This window comes from Dipodomys spectabilis, unplaced genomic scaffold, assembly GCF_019054845.1.
Source record: "Dipodomys spectabilis isolate Male_0828 unplaced genomic scaffold, ASM1905484v1 ptg000320l, whole genome shotgun sequence".
Classification (NCBI taxonomy): Eukaryota; Metazoa; Chordata; class Mammalia; order Rodentia; family Heteromyidae; genus Dipodomys; species Dipodomys spectabilis.
Genome location: NW_024870997.1, coordinates 2,231,709 through 2,250,613, shown reverse-complemented (window position 1 = coordinate 2,250,613; position 18,905 = coordinate 2,231,709).

Sequence of the window (18,905 nt, the reverse complement as noted above, 5' to 3'; positions counted from 1 at the left end):
TTTGCAGGTTGGTTTTGAACCATGATTTTCATATATCAAACCCCTGAATATCTAGGATTACAGGCTAGAGTCTCAGAGCCCTTATGTTTATTAGTTTTTTGACTCAAGGATTCTGTTTCACAACTCAAACATAGCTCCACTCCTAGCTTTTTGCTGGCTGATTGAACATAAGATTTTAATGTACTTTTCTGGATAGTCTGGCTTCAAACCATGATCCTCAGATTTCAGCTTCCTGAAGTGCTCTGATTATACACATGATTATACACAAACGGATTGTTCATTTAAAAACGTTAATATGTCATTTTTTCCAATTTTTGTTTTTAAAATTTTCCTTGCTTGTTATTTTTGCTTATGTGCTAGTCCTGGGGCCTCAAATCAGGACCTGGATACAATACCAGAGCTTTTTCTTCAAGACTAGTGGCTTACTACATGAGCCAAAATATAACTTGTGGCTACACTTGTTTTGTCTTGGTGCTTGAAATAAGGCCCTGAGTGCTGTCCTAGAAAGTGATTGCCCAGTTTGCCACTTGAGTCACAGCTCAACTCCAGTATTTTTTTTTAATTCTTGGTAGCTAATAGGAGATAAGAGTCTTATGCAAAGCCCAGCATTGATCAGTTTTCTGAAATCTGAGGATCATGGCTCAAATCCAATCAAGGCAGGAAAGTCCATGAGAATCTTAGCTCCCATTAATCAATGAAAAGTTGGGAGTGGTGGAGCTCTATCCTTGAACAAAACAGCACAAGTTCAAGCCATAGGACAGCACACTGATGCACACACAGAGAAAGCCCCATGGACTTTCTTGCGTGGGCTAGCTTTGAACTATGATCCTCAGATTTCAGCCTCTCTTCATCTTTTCTTCTTTGAAAATTTTATTGGTCCTGTGGTTTGATCTCTAACCCTCGGGCCTATATCTTACCTTTTACACTCAAGGCTGATGCTTTTACAAACTCAGCCACAGCTCAAGTTTTTGTGCTGTGTAGATGAAGATGAGTCTCAAGCACATTCCTGCCCAGGCTGATTTGACATTGCACTCCTCAGAAGTCAGGCTCTTGTATAGTAAGGATTACACATACCCAGCAACATTTGGGTCATTTAAAAAGTTTAATATGTGCTTGCTTCCACCTTTTCTTATTTTCTTCATTTTTGCTTGTCCTAGGAGTAGAAATTGAAGCTCAGATGCTGTCTCAGTACATATATGGGACTAACTATAACATTTGGCTTTTGGGAGGAAGTTAACTGGAGAAAAGAGACTCATATAGAGGTAGGTCAGATTCGGGAAGCTGAAAATTGAGGAAAGTCCTTAACACTCTTTTCTCCAATTAATCACTAAAAATCTGAAAGTAAGTAGGTCATTGAAGAAAACAGTGCAAGTTCAAACACAAGGATTGGCACAGAGAGAGAGACAGAGAGAGATAGAGAGACAAAGAGATACAGAGAGAGAGAGAGAGAGAGAGATCTTATGAACTCATATAACTGAGCTGAGCTTTAAACAGTATCCTCAAATTTCAGCCTGAGTAGCTAGAATCACAGATATAAGCCACCAATGATTGGTTCATTGAAACCTCTGGTATTGCCTCTTTCTTCTCTTCTTCTACCCTTCTTTTCATTTATTTATTTTTGTGTTTGTTGGTCCTGGAGCTTGAACTCATGCAAGGCCTGGCCTGATACACGAGGCTGAAATTTGCCCATCATAGTTTGAAAGCAGCCTGAGCAAGAAAGTCCATGAAACTCTTATTTCCATTCAATCAAAAAAAAATCCTATCTCCAGTGTGGCTACCACACACAAAACAGTCTCCTGGAATTTCTTTTTTTTCCCTTTTATTGTGAAAATATTGTACAGAGGGGTTACAATTACACGGGCAAGGTAATGAGTATATTTCTTATCAAGAATTGTAGCCTCCTCCTTTGTTTCCTCTTCCCATCACTTCCCATCCTCCCCCTACCCCCCCACCCAATCGTCCCCTCTCCCCCTCCCTCCCCCCCCCGCACCAAAGTTGTAAAGTTCGTTTTCAACATAACGACTTGTACATCTCATTGTTGCAATGGGTCCAAGTGTATCCCTGTTTAAACGATTTGTTTTTCCCCTTCCCCTTCACAAATTATACCAACATCAAATACAGTGAAAGCAGGGGTTATACTGTGGGGGAGGGACATATAAAGCAACAAAGAAATAATCTTATAAATGTGTTAGAAACAATCGCATGAAAGAAAAAAAACATTTGAATACATATTTAAGGGTTCATTTCCCTAACATCACCTTATCTGACCTTTTCTGCTTGACTCAGTACACAATGGAATTCTATGCCTCCATCAGAAAGAATGTCATTGCCCCATTTGTTAGGAAATGGAAAGACTTGGAAAAAATTATATTCAGTGAAGTAAGCCAGGCCCAAAGAAACATAGGTCCCATGGTTTCCTGGAATTTCTTGACTGGATTTGCCTTTACACTGGATTTTATATTTCAACCTTCTGCTTTTCTAGAATTACAGACATGAGCCAACAGTCCAAGGTTCTCTACTTCAATCATTTAATTCTCTTATTGTGATCCTGAGGCTGGATCTCTGAGCCAGGGCACTGGTTCATAGGTTTTTCCTCAGGGCTGGTGCTTTCCAACTACAAGCACATCCTCATTTCTGGCTTTTGTTGCTGATTAGTTGGAGACTTAGGCACTTTCCTGCCCAGTTTGGCTATGAACAACAACCTTTAGATTTCAGCCTTCTGAATCACTAGGATTAAACACACCAACCAAAAATTCATGGATAATTTTGAAACTTTAATTGGATGTTCTCACACATTTTTTTCCCTAGCCTTGAGGCTTGAAATCAGGGCTTGGGCACTGTTCCTGAGCTTCTTTTACTGAAGGTAAGGACTCTATTACTTGAGCCACAGTGCCACTTCCAGCCTTTTCTGTTCATGAGGTACTGAGGAAACAGACCCAGGAATTCAAACATGCTAGGCAAGCACTCTATCACTAAGCCATAATTCCTGCCATTGTTACACCTTTTTATTTGTATTTTTATTTCCTTGTGTATGCTGGTCCTGGGTCTACAAATCAGCCCAGGTGCTATCCTCGAGGGGTTTACTCAAGACTAGCAAATTAAGACATGAGCCACCGCACAACTTGTGGCTATTTTTTGATGTTGTTTGGTTTTAAGTAGCTACTTAGAGTTGAGTATATGAATTTTCCTATCTGGGCTGGCTTTCAACTGTGAGCCTCAAATTTGAGCTACCATCACAGGTGTTTGTCACCTATGCTTGGCTCATTTTAAACTCTGAAATTGGCTCTTTCTTCTCCCACCCTCCTCCACAGTTATTTTATTCTTTGTATGTGTGTTGGCCCTGAAGCTAATATCAAGATCTGGGTGCTGTTTCAGAAATTATTTTCTCATTTCTGCCATTGGAGCCACAGCTCAATAGCCAGTTTTTATTTTTCTTCCTTTTGGAAATGAGTCTCATATTAAACCCAGCAAGACTCAGGAGGCTGAAATCTGAGTATCCCAGTTTGAAGCCAGCCTGAACAAGAAAGTCCATGTGATTCTTTTCATCAACTACTAAGATGCTGGGAGTGGTAGAGCTCCTACACAAATTCAAACCCTAGGTTGGCACAAAGAAAAAAGCCCCATGTCCTTTCCTGTTTGGAATGGCCTTTCAATACTATCTTCAAACTTCAGCCTCCTGAAAGCTAAAATTATAAGCATGAACCACCAGCGCCAGGCTTATTTTTAAATCTCAACTTGTCATTTCTTCTCTTCTTTCAGTTTTGTTTTTGGTCGACTTTGGGCTGAATTATAGACCAGGAATCCGTATCCCAGATTTTCGCCAGATTTCAGTACTTTACAACTACTATCACACCTTAATTTCCAGCTTTTGCTGGGTAGTTGAAGATAAGAATTTCAATGACTTTCCTACCCAGGCTGGCTTTGAGTGTGATCCTCATATTTCAACTTCTTCAGTAGCTGAGGATACACAAATAAACCAACAACCCATGGCTCATTTTGAAATGATAATTTTCTCTTTCTCTCATCTTTAATATTTTGTGCTCTTTTTTCTTTGTTTTTGTATACCACAGGAACCAGAGCACAGCTAGTGTCATATTTTTGGTGACAAATGAGACATACGGGTCTCATGAATTCTCCTACCTGGGCTGGCCTTCAATGGTGATCCTCAGATTTCATCTTCCTGAGTTGCTGATAGAACATCGGTGAGCTACCAATGCTTGATTTATTTAAACCTTTGTCATTAGATCTTCCTTCTGTACTTCTAGCCTCTCTTTCTTTCTTTTTTTTTGTTTTGGTCCGGTTGTGGGGCCTGAACTCTGGGCCTGGGCGCTGTCCCTCAGATCTTCAGCTCAAGGCTAGCGCTCTACCACCTGAGCAACAGCGCCACTCCCGGCTTTTTTTTCTTTTTGCATATGTGGTGCTGAGGAATCGAACCTAGGGTCTCATGCATGCAAAGCAAGCGCTCTAACACTGAGCCATCTTCCCAGCCCACTAGCCTCTCTTTAATCCTTCTGTGATTGTCATGGGGCTTGAACTCAGGTCCTGGTTGCTGTCCCAGAAACTGATTGCCCAATTCTGCCACTTGAGCAATAACTCAATTCCCAGGCATTTTTTTTCTTTTTGACAATCAATTGGAGATAAGAGTCTGAGGAAAGCCTACCATGAATCAAGCCAGGCTGAGAAGGAAAATCCATGAAACCATGACCTCTAATTAACCACTGAAAATCTTGGAGTGGTAGAGCTCTGTCCTTGAACAAATCAGCACAAGTTCAAGGAGGTACACACAAGCTGCAAGATGGCACCCAGATGCACACATACCAGAATGTCTCATGGATTTTCTTGCATGCATTAATTTTGAATTGTGGATCCTCAGATTTCAGTCTCTCTTCTTCCGCTCTCCTTTGTATTGATTGTTTGTTATTTGTAATTTTTAGTGGCCCTGCAGCTTGACCTCTGGCTCTGGGGACTGTTTCTTAGCTTTTTAACTGAAGGCTGTTGTTTACCACCTCAGCTCCAGCTCAGGGCTTTGTGCTTGGAAGCTTGGATAAGTATCTCAAGCACGTTCCTACCCAGGATGACTTGATACCACAATCCGCAGATGTCAGGCTCTTGGGTAGTTAGGATTATCCACAGGACCAACAACCCTTGTGTCATTTTAAAACTTTAATATGTGCTTGCCACTTCCTTCTTTTGTTTACTTTTTATTTTTTGTATGTGTGTGCTGTTCCTGGGTCTACAAATTGGGGCTCATATTCTGTCCTAAAAGTTTTTATTCAAGGATATCCTCTATTACATGAGAAACATCATAACTTTTTGGCATTTTTTGGGGGGGTTGATTAATTAGAGACAAGAGTCATGGACTGTCCTGCCAAGGCTGGCCATGAACCATCATCCTCAGATTTCAGGCTCTTGAATAGCTAGTAAAACATGTATGAGCCACTGATGCTTGATTGATTTTAGCCTTTGTCATTCGCTCTTCCTTGGTTACTTCTACTCTTCTTTCTTTCTTCTGTGCATGTCCTGGGGCTTGAACTCAGGGTCCGTGTGGAGTTCCAGAAAATATTTGCCCAGTTTGCCACTTAAGCCACAGCTCAACTTCCAGCTAAATAAGGTAGCTGAAATCTGAGGACCATGTTTCAAACCAGCCTGGACAGGAAAGTCCATGACACTCTTATCTCCAATTCACCACCCAAAAGCTGGGAATGCTAGGGCACTAGGTAAAGGATACTACAGAAACACACACATCACACATAGAAACACACACACACACACACCCAAACATTCACACATACACACACATACACACACAAAGTCTCTTGGACTTTGCTTTTTGGTTGGCTTTGAAACTTGATCCCAAGATCAAGCCAGGGATCAACTACAGCCATGATCAACAAACACCAGGCTTATATTTAAATTTACAATTGGCCTTTTCTTCACTTCTCCTACAATTTTTTGCACTAAGAATTGAACTCTGGGTCAGCAGTTTTTTAAATTACCTTTTGCACCAAATACAGTGCTTTACATCTACAGTCATATCTGCACTTCCAGCTTTTGGCTGGGTAGTTGGGGTTAACAGTTTCATGTACTTTCCTGCCCAGTCTAGCTTTGAACCTAGAATGGATAGGAATACACACATGAACCAACTTAAACCTTAGTTTTCTTTTTCCCATCATTTTTTAAGTCATGGGGGTATTTGTTTGTTTGTTTGTTTGTTTTGAAATGTATGTCTAGGACTTCAACTCAGGGCCCAGGTTTTGTCCCAAAGTTTCTATTTGAGACTAGCACTCAACAGAATGAGCCAAAGTACAAATTGTAGCTTATTTTTGGTGGCAAATTAGGTACATGTGTCTCATGGACTCTCCTGCCTGGGCTGACCATGAACCATGAATCTTAGATTTAATTCTCCTGAGTACCTTGTACAACATGTGTGAGAAACCAATGTTTGATTCATTTCAACCTCTGTCACTGACTCTTCCTTTTGTAATTTTATCCTCTTTTTATTTCTTCTCTTTATTCTCCAGCTTGAACTCAGGGTCTGGGCGCTGTCCCAGAAATTTTCCCAGTTCTGACAATTGAACCACAGCTAAACTCCAGGATTTTTTTTCTGTTTTGGTATTTAATTAGAAATGAATATAATGTAGAGCCAGACCAGATTTATGAGGCTGAAATATGAGATCAAAGTTGGTGCGAGCCTGGGCAGGAAAGTACATGATATCTCCAATTATAACCACTAAAAAGCTGAGATTAGTAGAGCTTTGAGCAAAACAGTAAAAGTTCAAGCAACAGGACTCACACACAGACATACTTACACACACACAAGTCTTAGGTACTTTCCTACTCGGTTTGGCCTTTAAATATTATCCAAACGGGCTGGGAAGGTGGCTCAGTGGTAGAGTGCTTGCCTTGCATGCCTGAGGCCCTGGGTTTGATTCCTCAGCACCATATAAGCAGAAAGAAAAAAGCCAGAAGTGGCGCTGTGGCTCAAGCGTTAGAGTGCTAGCCTTGAGCTGAAGAGCTGAGGGACAACGTCCAGGCCCAGAGTTCAGGCCCCACAACCGGACCCAAAAATAAAAATAAATAAATAAATAAATATTATCCACACATTTTAGCCTCTTGAGTAAACAGAATTACAGTTATGAAACACCAGTGATGGGCTGATTGGCTCATTGCAGCCTCAGTTATTGGTTCTTATTTCTCTTCTAGTCTTCTTTGCATGTATTCATTTCATTTTTTGTGAGTGTGCTAGTGCTGGAGCCAGAACTCATGCAAGGCCTGGCCTGTTTCAGGAGGATGAAATCTTACCATCATGGTTCAAAGCCAGGCTGACCAGGAAAGTCTCAGATCCTTACCTCCAATTAACTGTTAAAAATCTGGGAGTACTACAGTTCTAGCCCCAGGATGGCCCACAAGCAACTGTCTTCTGGATTTTCCTGCTAGAATTGGCCTTTATACTGGATACACATATTTCTGCCTCCTGGAGAATTACAGGCATGAGTCACCAGCCCCAGATTCTCTTCTTATTGACATTTTTGTGATCCTGAGGCTGGATCTCTGAGCAAGGGTACTGTTTCATAGCTTTCTCACTCAAGCCTGGTTCTTTACAACTCCATTGCAGATTCACTACTGTTTTCTTGTTTTTTTGTTTTGCTGGTGATTTGAAGATGAGAGACCAGAGCCCTCAGATTTAATCTATCTTAGTATGTAGGATTACACACAAAAAGAAGTGGCACTGTAGTTCAAGTGGTAGACCACTAGCCTTGAACTGAAGAGCTGAGGGACCAGCGCTCAGGCCCAGAGTTCAAGCCTTACAACCGACCAAAAAAAGAGGATTACACACAAAAACCAAAAACTCATGACTCATTTTGAAAATTTAATTGGATTTTCTTATACATTTTTTAATTTCTACTTTTTATTTCCATATGTATGCTGCTTGGAGCTATAAATCAGAGCCTAGGTATTGTCCCAGTTCCTTTTTTTTTTTTTTGCCTGTCATGGAGCCTGAACTCTGGGCCTGGGCACTGTCCCTCAGCTCTTCAGCTTGAGGCTAGAACCATACCACTTGTGCTACTGCTCCACTTCTAGTTTTTCCTGCTTATGTGTTGGTGAGGCATTGAGCCCAGGGTCTCATGCATGCAAGGCAAGCACTCTCCCACTGAGTCAACTTCCCAGTCCCCTCCCAGTGCATTTTTAATACTAGCCCCCTAATATGTGAGCCACAGCACAATTCAGAGCTTTAAAAAAAACCTGCAGTTGGCTAATTAGAGTAGAGTTCATAGACTCCCCTGCCTTGGCTGGCCTTGAGTAGTGATCCTCAGATGTGAGACCCTTGAGTAAGTACAGTAACAAGTGTAAACTAACTCAATTTTGCTCATTATAACCTCTGAAATCGGCTCTCCCTTTTCTTCTTCCACCTTTCTTTTCATTTATTTATTTTATTCTTGTTCCTGCTGGTCCTGGAGCTTGATCTCAAGGTGTGGGTGCTGTCCCAGAAATCATTGTCTCATTTCTGCTATTGGAGCCACATCTCAACCCCAGGTGTTTTTTTTTCTTCTTTTTGGTGGTTCATTGGAGATGTGTCTCATGCAAAGCACAGAATGTCTCAGGAAGCTGAAATCTGATTACCAGTTTGAAGTCAGCCTGCACAGAGAATTCCATGAGACTCTTTACTTCCAATTAGCTGGTAGTCATCCCACCGATTAGCTGAGAGTAATAGAACACCAGCCTTGAATAAAGTAGAACAAATTCAACCCCCATGACTGGCACACACAGAAAAAATGTCCCATGTACTTTCCTGCATGGGCTTGATTTTAAATGTTATTTTCTGATGAAGATGGCTGAGGAGAAGCTGGGGGCAAAACAAGCTCTCTCATAGAAAGCAATTTTAGTGTTCCAATAAACAGTCCCAAGCCAGAGAATCACACCAAGTGTGCCATCAAAGGACAGAGAGTTAGGCCAAAGAGGGAAAATCCAGGCAAGGAGACAGATATGACCACTTTCCAGTGGCCACGGATGTGGCGGCAGCAGCAGCAGCCATAGCCACCATACCTGCAACACAGAGAGTCCGGGACTTAAGCTCCAGACGGGGCAAGTGAGCGGTTTCTACTCAACACCAGCAAGAACTGACAAGGAGCACACATCTTCATCCTGAAGTTCGCAGACCAGAGATGAGCCAAGAACCAAGACTCTGGCATGAGTAGAAGCCTGACAACCTCACTCCTTCTCAGGGAGCAGAGGAGGGAAGGCCAACCCTTCCCACCCATTACCGGAGATCTCCATCTTGGATACTGACAAAGCGTGGCTGTGTAGCTAGCTCCAACTCAGGCCTTGGAAGAAAACAAGAGTCATTTAGCAGGTCACAGGAACCTAAGCTGACCTGCCAGGCTTAGCTCCTCCCTGGGAAAAGTCACCCAGCTTGAGCAGCCAGCCCCAGGAGTGGCTTTATTCACTGGGTAAACAGAGCCAGAGGCAGCCCCTCCCTACAGCAGCCTTGACAATCAATTGAAATTCAGTAAACATAAACCCTGAGAATGGCTCCAGGCTGGGCTCTGTGAGTTTCTCAGAAGCTAACTCCTCAGGGAAAAGCTGCTGTTTGCTGAAAGGCCTCAACTTTACCCAGAACCTAGCCTTATCACAGCACCTCCAAATTAGAGGAAACAGTTGTGAAACTCAAAGTACATCTCCGTCCCATTGAACTAGCCTGGGAGGAGGATCACAAAATCCTTGGTAAAGCAGAGCATTTTTCTGCTTGTTCAAACAAATTGACTAATGAAACCATACAAACCACAGGAAAATCAAACACCACAAGCCGACCAGATAATCCAACAAGAGACTGGTTATGAACACAAGGGAGATACAGGATTGTCCCTTTCCCCCAAAATATCAAATTCTCTTTTTTTGTACTTTTATAAACAAAAATTTTCTGAAACTTTTTTTTAAATTTTAAACTTTCAAAATTTTTGTTTTCTATTAACTTTTTTTTCTTCCTCTTATAATTTTTATTTTGGGGTTATATGTGTGTGTGTTGTTTTCTTTTTTAAATTATTTTATTTTGTTCTTTTTTCTTTTTTTTATTATGAACATACTGTACAGAGGGGTTACAATTACATAGGCAAGACAATGAGTACAACTCCTATCAAGCTTTGTAGCCTACTCCTTCGTTTACCCTTCACATCCCTTCCCAGCCTCCCACCGCCCTCCCACCCAATCCTCCCCCCATCACCCGCAACAAAGTTGTAAAGTTCGTTTTCGACATGACAACTTGTACTTCTCATTGATGCAATGGGTCCACATGTGTCCTTATTTAAACGACTTATTTTTCCCCTTCCCTTCCACAAATTATACCGACATCAAATACAGTGAAAGCAGGGGTTATACTGTGGGGGAGGGACATACAAAGCAACAAAGAAATAATCTTATAAATGCAATACAAACAAATGCATGAAAGAAAAAAAACATTTAAATACATATTTTAGGGTTCATTTTCCTAACTTCACCCTATATGACCTTTTCTGCTTGACTCATACATGTACTAGATATTGAAAATAAGGGAAACCATGGGACCTATGTTTCTTTGGGCTTGGCATACTTCACTGAATATAATTTTTTCCAAGTCTTTCCATTTCCTAACAAACGGGGCAATGTCATTCTATCCGATGGAGGCATAGAATTCCATTGTGTATGCCACATTTTCTTGATCCATTCATCTACTGAGGGGCATCTGGGTTGGTTCCATATTTTAGCTATGGTAAATAATGCTGTAATAAACATAGTTGTGCTGGTAGCTTTAGTGTGGTCTTGTTTGTAAACTTTTGGGTAAATGCCCAAAAGTGGGATTGCTGGATCATAGGGGAGCTCTATTTGGAGTCTTTTGGGGAACCTCCATACTACTTTCCAAAGTGGTTGAACAAGTTTACACTCCCACCAACAATGAAGTAAGGTTCCCTACTGTCCACATCCCCTCCACCATCTGTTGTTATTAGAGTTCTTAATTTTTGCCATTCTAACTGGGGTGGGGTGGTATCTCAATGTTGTTTTGATTTGCATTTCTTTTATGGCGAGGGAGGTTGAGCATTCTACATGTGTTTATTGGCCATGCTTCTTTCTTCTTCAGAGAAGTTTCTCTTTAAGTCTTTAGCTCACTTATTTATTGGGCAGTTGTTTCTTTGAGGATTTGTTATTGGGGGATTTAAATTTTTGAATTGCAAGTATGGTTTACATAAGAGACACTTGTCGGTTGTATGGATAGCGAAGATCTTCCCAATCCGTGGGCTTTCTATTGATCTTGCTAGCTATGTCCTTTGCCATGCGGAAGCTCTGCAATTTCATGCAATCCCATTTGTCCAAACTTTATTTGCTTTGTTTTATTTCCGGGTCTCTATTAAAAAAATTTCGGCCTGCTCCAAGGAGACCTAAGGTTTCCCCTATTCCATCCTGTAATGTTTTCAGATTGTCTGCTTGACTCCGAGGTCTTTGATCTATTTGGAGTTGATTCTGGTGGAAGGTGATAGATAAGGATCTAGCTTTGGTTTTCTACAAGTAGTTAACCAATTTTGCCTGCAGCATTTACAGAAGAGGCTGTCTTTCTTCCATTCTATTTTTTGAGCTCCCTTATCGAAGATTAGATGGCTATAAGTCTGTAGGTTTATTTCTGGGTTTTCAATTCTATTCCATTGGTCCTGCGGTCTGTTCTTTTGCCAGTGCCAAGCTCTTTTGATTACTATGGCTTTATAGTAGAGTTTGAAATTTGGTATTGATATTCCTCCAGCAGTGTTCTTTCCGTTGAGGAGCGTTTTTGCTATTCGGGGTCTTTCATTGTTCCATATGAATTTTTGGATTGCCTCTTCTATTTCCTTGAAGAATGAGGTTTGAATTTTGATAGGTATCGCATTGAATTTGTAGATAGCCTTGGGAAGTATTGCCATTTTCACGATGTTAATCTTTCCAATCCAGAAACATGGGAGTTTTGCCATTTTCTAAGTTCTGTTTGGATTTCCTTTTTCAAGTTTTTAAAGTTTTCATCATAGAGATCCTTCACTTATTTGGTATTTCATACCCGGCTACTTTGCCAAAGTTTTGAATCAGCTTGAGTAATTTGAGAGTAGAGTCTATGGGATTCTTTAAATACAAGATCAAGTCATCTGCAAAGAGGGAGAGTTTCATTTCTTCTTTCCCTATTTGGATCCCCTTTATGTTTGCATCTTGTCTAATTGCTGTAGCTAGGCATTCTAATACTAGATTGAAGAGAAGTGGAGAGAGTGGACATCCTTGTCTTGCTCCTGAGTTAAGAGGGAATGGCTTTAATTTTTCACCATTAAGTATAATGCTGGCTGTAGGTTTGTCATATACAGCCTTTACTGTATTGAGGAATGTCCCATGGATTCCTATTTTTTCCAAAACCTTCATCATAAAGTCGTGTTGAATCTTGTCAAATGCTTTTTCTGCATCTATTGAGATAATCATGTGGTTCTTTTTCTTGCTCCTGTTGATGTGATGGATAATATTAATTGATTTTCGTGTATTGAACCAGCTTTGCCTCCCTGAAATGAATCCTGTTTGATCGTGGTGTATGATTTTTTGGATGAATTGTTGAAGTCGATTGGCCAAAATTTTGTTGAGAAGTTTTGCATCAGTGTTCATCAAAGAAAATGTGTTTATAGTTCTATTTCTTTGATGAGTCCCTGCCCGGTTTTGGGATGAGGGTTATGATAGCTTCATAGAATGTGTTCAGTAGTCAACTTTCTCTTCGGATTTCATTGAAGATTTGGAGGAGTATTGCTGTGAGCTCTGCTTTGAAGGCCTTGTAGAATTCCACTGTAAAACCATCTGGTCCTGGAATTTTCTTAGCTAGAAAGTCTCTTATTGCTGTTTCTATTTCAATGCTTGATATGGGCCTGTTAAAATGGTTTAACTCATTTGGTTTAGTTTTGGCATGTCAATATTTGCTAGGAAAAGGTCCATTTCTGTCAAGTTCTCAAACTTATTAGCATAAAGTTTTGAGAAGTATTCCCTTAAAGTGTTCTGAATCTTGGTTGTTTCCGTGGTGATGTTTCCATTCTCATCTATGAGTTTATTTATTTGGGTGTGTTCTCTTCTTTTTCTGATAAGATTTGCTAAAGGTCTGGAAATTTTGTTAATTTTTTCGAAGAACTAGCTCTTTGTTTTGTTGATTCTATCTATATTTTTTTTTGGATTCTAATTCTTTTAATTCTGATTTAATATTAATTATTTCTTTCCGTCTACTGGATTGGGGTTTATTTGCTGGTCTTTTTCAAGGAGGTTCAGATGTCTCGTTAAATTGTTGGTTTCACATATCTTCAATATGTTGATGTAGGAACTCAGAGCTATAAACTTGCCTCTGAATACTGCCTTTGCTGTGTCCCAGAGGAGCTGGTTATTTGTGTGCTCATTTTTGTTGAATAGCATGAATATTTGAATTTCTTCTAATCTCTTCCATGACCCACTCGTAATTCAGCAGAGTGTTGTTCAACCTCCATATGTTACCAGACTTTCTTTGGTGGCTTTTGCTGTTGAGTTCTAATTTCATTCCCGTGTGGTCAGAGAGAATGCAAGGTATAACTTCAATGTTTCTGAATTTGGATAAGTTTGCGCTGTGGCCTAAAATGTGGTCTATTTTAGAAAACGTTCCATGTGCTCCTGAGAAAAACGTGTATTCTGATGGTGCTGTGTGAAATATTCGATAGATGTCTTTTTAATCTAGTTGATGTATGCAGCTGTTTAGATCTGCAGTTTCTCTGTTGAGTTTTTGCCGAGTTGATCTATCTAGTGGGGAGAATGGTGTGTTACAATCTCCTACAATTAATGTCTTTGGATCTATGTGGGATTTAAGGGAAAGTAGTGTTTCTTGGATAAATTTGGGTGCTCCGTTGTTTGGCAAATAAATATTTAGAATTGTAATATCCTCCTGAAGGAGAGATCCATTAATAAGTATGTAGCGACCTTCTTTATCTCTTCTAACTAATTTTAATTTGAAGTCTATTTTGTCGGATATTAGGATTGCAACTCCAGCTTGTATATGGAGGCCATTTGCTTGGGAGATTTTGTTCTAACCTTTCACATTGAAAATGTGTTTGTTTTTATGGGCAAAATTCCTGAAGGTAGCAGAAAGAAGGATCGTGCTTTTTAATCAAGCTAGACAGTTTATGTCGCTTAATTGGAGAGTTAAGTCCGTTAATGTTAAGAGATAGGACTGAGTGGTATTTGGGAGTTCCTGGCATTTTATCTCCTTCTTGGGGGCTGGGGCAACTGGGTTCTTCCTATGGTTCTTGGATTCTCGGTTTGGGTGCAGTTTCTTGGCCTCTATTGTTGTCTTGTTGGTTTTCTACGTGTAGGACATCTTTAAGAATCTTTTGTAGGACTGGTTTGGTAGAGATGTATTGTTTCAATTTTTCTTTGCTATGGAAGGTATTTATTTGGCCTTCAGTTATGAAGGAGAGTTTAGCTGGGTACAGTATTCTTGGTTGATAGTTGTTTGTTTCTAAGGCATGGCATGCATCATTCCAGGTTCTTCTTGCTTTGATTGAATCTGCTTAGAAATCTGAGGTGATTCTAATTGGTTTCCATTTACAGGTAATTTATCTTTTCTCCTTGACAGCTTTAAGGATCTGTTCCTTGGTCTAAATTGATCCTGTGTGGATTATAATGTGACGGTGGGATGTCCTATTCTGGTCTGGTCTATTTGGAGTTCTAAAAGCATCTTGTATCTGAATAGGCCTATCTATTTGGGAAATTCTCTGACAGGGTCCTGTTAAACAAATTTCCTAGACCATTAACTTCTGTTTCTAGGTGCTCCTCTACACCCAATATCCTTAGATTAGGCCTTCTGATGGTGTCTTCCAAGTGTTGGATATTTCATATTTCATATTTCTTGGACTTGTCTTGGATGGTTGTATGTTCTTGCTCTATAATATCTAGGCTGTTTTCAATCCCCAAGATTCGACCTTCTACATGGTCTAACCTGCTGTCAAGACTTTCTACTTTGGTTTTTATTTCTTTTCCTTCTAATTTGATGGCTTCAAATTCTTTGTTGAAGCTTTGTTTTAAATCTTGTATGAACTTCTTTACTTCCTTAAGTTGGTGTTAAGTGTTTGTTCTCAAATCACTTAGCTGATTTGTTATGGTTTCTTTGGACTTCCATTCCTGTTGTTGGGTTCCATTCAGCATTCCCTTTGTGGTCTCCTTGACTTCCATCAGCTCTTTGTTAATGGATCCCATGAATGCCTTTAGCGATCTTTGTGTGTTCTCATCCTGCTCTCTCAATTCCTGTATTACTTTTTGCTTAGCTTCCTTCCGTTCATGCCATTCCTGTAGTTCTCTTTGAATGTTCTCAGCATGTGCACGCCATTCTTGCCTTTCTCTTGGAGTATTCTCAAGCTGCTCAAGCAAATCCTGTATCAGTTTTTGAGTAGCTTCCTCACGCTCATGATATTCCTGTGTAAACCTTTGAATTGCCTCCTCTCTCTCCCTATCACACTCATACAGAGTCCTTTGTAGGTTTTCAATCTTTTCATTTATCATGTTTACCAGCAGTTTTTGTAGAGCTTTTTGGGAATTCTCCTCTGGATTATTCATTATCTGTTCTGTCCCCTGAATATCATGAGTGGGAGTTGAGATACCTGGACTTGCCATTTTTCTTGTATTTTTTCAGGCTTACTCTGCCCATTTGGGATGAAAATAACACCAGTTTTGTGCTAGAGCACTAACTTAAGGCAAACATCAACCAAAGTCTGAATTTGCACAGTCCATAGTCTGCAGATACAATCTAGTTCAACAGATACATCTATTCAACATCAAACAACTATGTATTAATGGGCTATGAATCACAAAGAAGAATTTGGAAAACCAGAAATTATTAGGGTTAGGGAGAGATGTGGGTAAAAAATAGGAATAGAGTGATGTGGGAAGGGACAGGGAGAGTAAACTAAGTCCTAATCTCAAAGCAGGAAATAGGTTGGATAGTATGAAAGTAGAGACAGAGAAAAAAAGAAGAAAAAGAAAGGGAAAAAATATAGACCAGAAAAAAGAGAAAAGTAAAAATTATTATGCAGAATCGAAAACAAACTATTCAGAGAAGAACATGAATATAATGAGAGAAGGGGAGGGATATAAAGGAGATGTGAAAATCTTAATAATAAAAATACTTAAAATATTATATAGGTATAAATTGGTAGTCCTGCTATTAAGGAATTTAAGTCTCAGAGGTTTTGAATTGAGTAATAAAGTTGTGGATTAAGTGTGTACAGAATGGGGGATAGGGTCTAATAGTCAACTATGGGTTTATCTGAGGATGTGCAGTACAACAATTAAGTCTCATAAAGAACAAAAGAGAAGAAAATGTGAAAAGCATAAGAGAGAAAGAAAAAAGATAAAAAGTTCAGTTGAACTAAACAAAAACAAAAAGAATTTTTTTTTATAAAAAGAAAGAAAAAAAGTAAACGGCACACACACGTGTACTCCTAAAATAAAAATTATGAGGAAAAAAAAGTTACTAGAAAACAATTTTTTTCAAAAAACGTAAAAATTAAAAATTAAAAAAAAAAGTTTTAGAAAAGAAAAAAATTTTATAAAAAGTATAAAAAAAAGAAGAGAAGAAAAAATTTCTTTGAATTTTTTGGGAGGGTTGGGAAAAATCCTGTATCTCCCATGTTTCCGTAACCAGTCTCTTGTTGGAGACTCTGTCTGCTTGTGGTCCTGTGGCTTGGCTGGTTTCTTAAGTCAGTTTGTTTGAACAGGCAGAAAAATGCTCTACTTTGCCCAGGATTTTGCAATCTTCCTCCCAGTTTATTCCAATGGGAGGGAGATCTGCTTTTAGTATCACAAAAGAGGGAGGTGGCTTTTTCCTCAAATTTGGAGATGCTGTGATGAGGCTAGTTTCTGGGTAGATTTGAGGCTTTTCAGCAAATAGTAGCTTTTACCGGGGGCTAGTTAGTGAGAAACTCACAGAGCCCTGCCTGGAGCCATTCTCAGGATTTATGTTTACTGAATTTCAATTGATTATCAAGGCTGCTAAAGGGAGGAACAGCCTCTGGCTCTGATTACCCAGTGAAGAAAGCCACTCCTAGCACTGGCGCCGGAGCTTGGTGAATTTTCCCTGGTAGGAGCTGAGTCTGGCAGGTCTGTTTAGGTTCTTGTGACCTGCTAAATGACTCTAGTTTTCTTCCAAGGCCTGAGTTGGAGCTAGCAGCTCCGCTGAGCTTTGTTGGTATCCAAGATGGAGATCTCCAGTACTGGGGAGGGGAGGGGTGGCCTTCCCTCCTCTGCTCCCTGAGAAGGAGTGAGGATGTCAGGCTTCTACTCATGCCAAGTCTTGGTTCCTGGGTTGTCTCTGGTCTGTGAACTGCATGGTGAAGATGTCCGCTCATTGTTGGTTCTTGCTGGTGTTGAGAAGAATCCGCTCGCCCACTGAATCTGGCTCCTTTGTACCAGACTCTCTGTGATTCAGGTATGGTGGGTTCAGTCACCAGCACCACCGCTGCTGTCGCAGTGGCTGCGGCTGCTGGCAAGAGCTCAGATCTGTCTCCCTGTCTGGATTTTCCCTCTCTGGCACACTTGGTGTGATTCTCTGGCTTAGGACTGTTCACTGGAACTGTAAAACTGCTTTCTATGCGAGAGCTTGTTGTGCCTCCAGAATCTCCTCTGCCATCTTCCCGGAACTCTCTCTTTTTATCTTTTAAAATAAATTTTTTTGTTTAGTTCTAGTGACCATTTGATCCTTTTTTTCTTTCCTACTCTTTCTTTTCACGTTTTATTCTCTTTCATTCTTTGCATGATAAATTGCTGTTCTCATCCTCATATATACCTGTAGTTGATTATTTGACTTTAGCCCTATTGTGTACACACTTAATCCAGAAATTTATTACTCAGTTTAAAACTGCTTAGACTTAACTTCTGTAATAGCAGTACTACCTCTTAATACCTATATAATATTTTTAGCATTTTTATATTTAAGTTTTCCATATCTCCATTCTATCCCTCCTGTTCTCTTATTCTATCTGCGTTCTTCTCTGAATATTATGTCTTAAAATTTGCATAATTTTTAAGTGTTGCACTTCTAAATTTTTAATGTTTGTTTTTCTGTTTTTTCTTGTCTTTTTTCTTTCTCTTTCTTCTTTTTTTCTCTCTCTACTATCATTCTATCCAAGCTATTTCCCGCTTTGATATTAGGATTTGTTTGAATTAACTCTCCCACTGCCTTTCCACATCCCTCTATGCCTATTTTTACCCACATCTCTCCCTAAACTTAATAATTTCTGTTTGCCAACTTCTTCTTTGCTGTTCGTAGCCCATTAATACTTAGTTGTTTGATGTTGAATAGATATATCTATTGAATTATATTGTATCTGCAGACTTTTGACTGTGCAACTACAGACTTTGGTTGATGCTTGCCTTAAAATAGTGTGCTAGCACAAAACTGGTTTATTTTCATCCCAAATGGGCAGAGCAATCTGGAAAAACACAAGAAAAATGGCAAGTCCAGCTATCTCGACTCCCACTAATAATAATCAGGGGACAAAAAAGATAATGAATAATCCATTGAAGAGTTCCCAAAAAGCTCTACAAATACTACTGGTAAACATGGTAGATTAAAAGATTGAAAATCTGCAAAGGACTCTCTATAAGCGTGATAAGGAGAGAGAGGAGGCAAAACAAAGGATATCATGAGTGTGAGGAAGGTACTCAAAGATTGATACAGGAATTGCGAGAGTAGCTTGATAACACTTAAAGAGAAATAAAGGAATTGAGTGAGCAGGCTGGGATCAGTCAAAGAGAAAGTCATGAATGTCATGAGCAGGCTGAAAACACTCAAAGAGAACTACAGGAACTGTGTGAATATGAAGAAGCTAATCAAAGAGTAATAGAGGAATTGAGAGAGGGGGATGAGAATACAG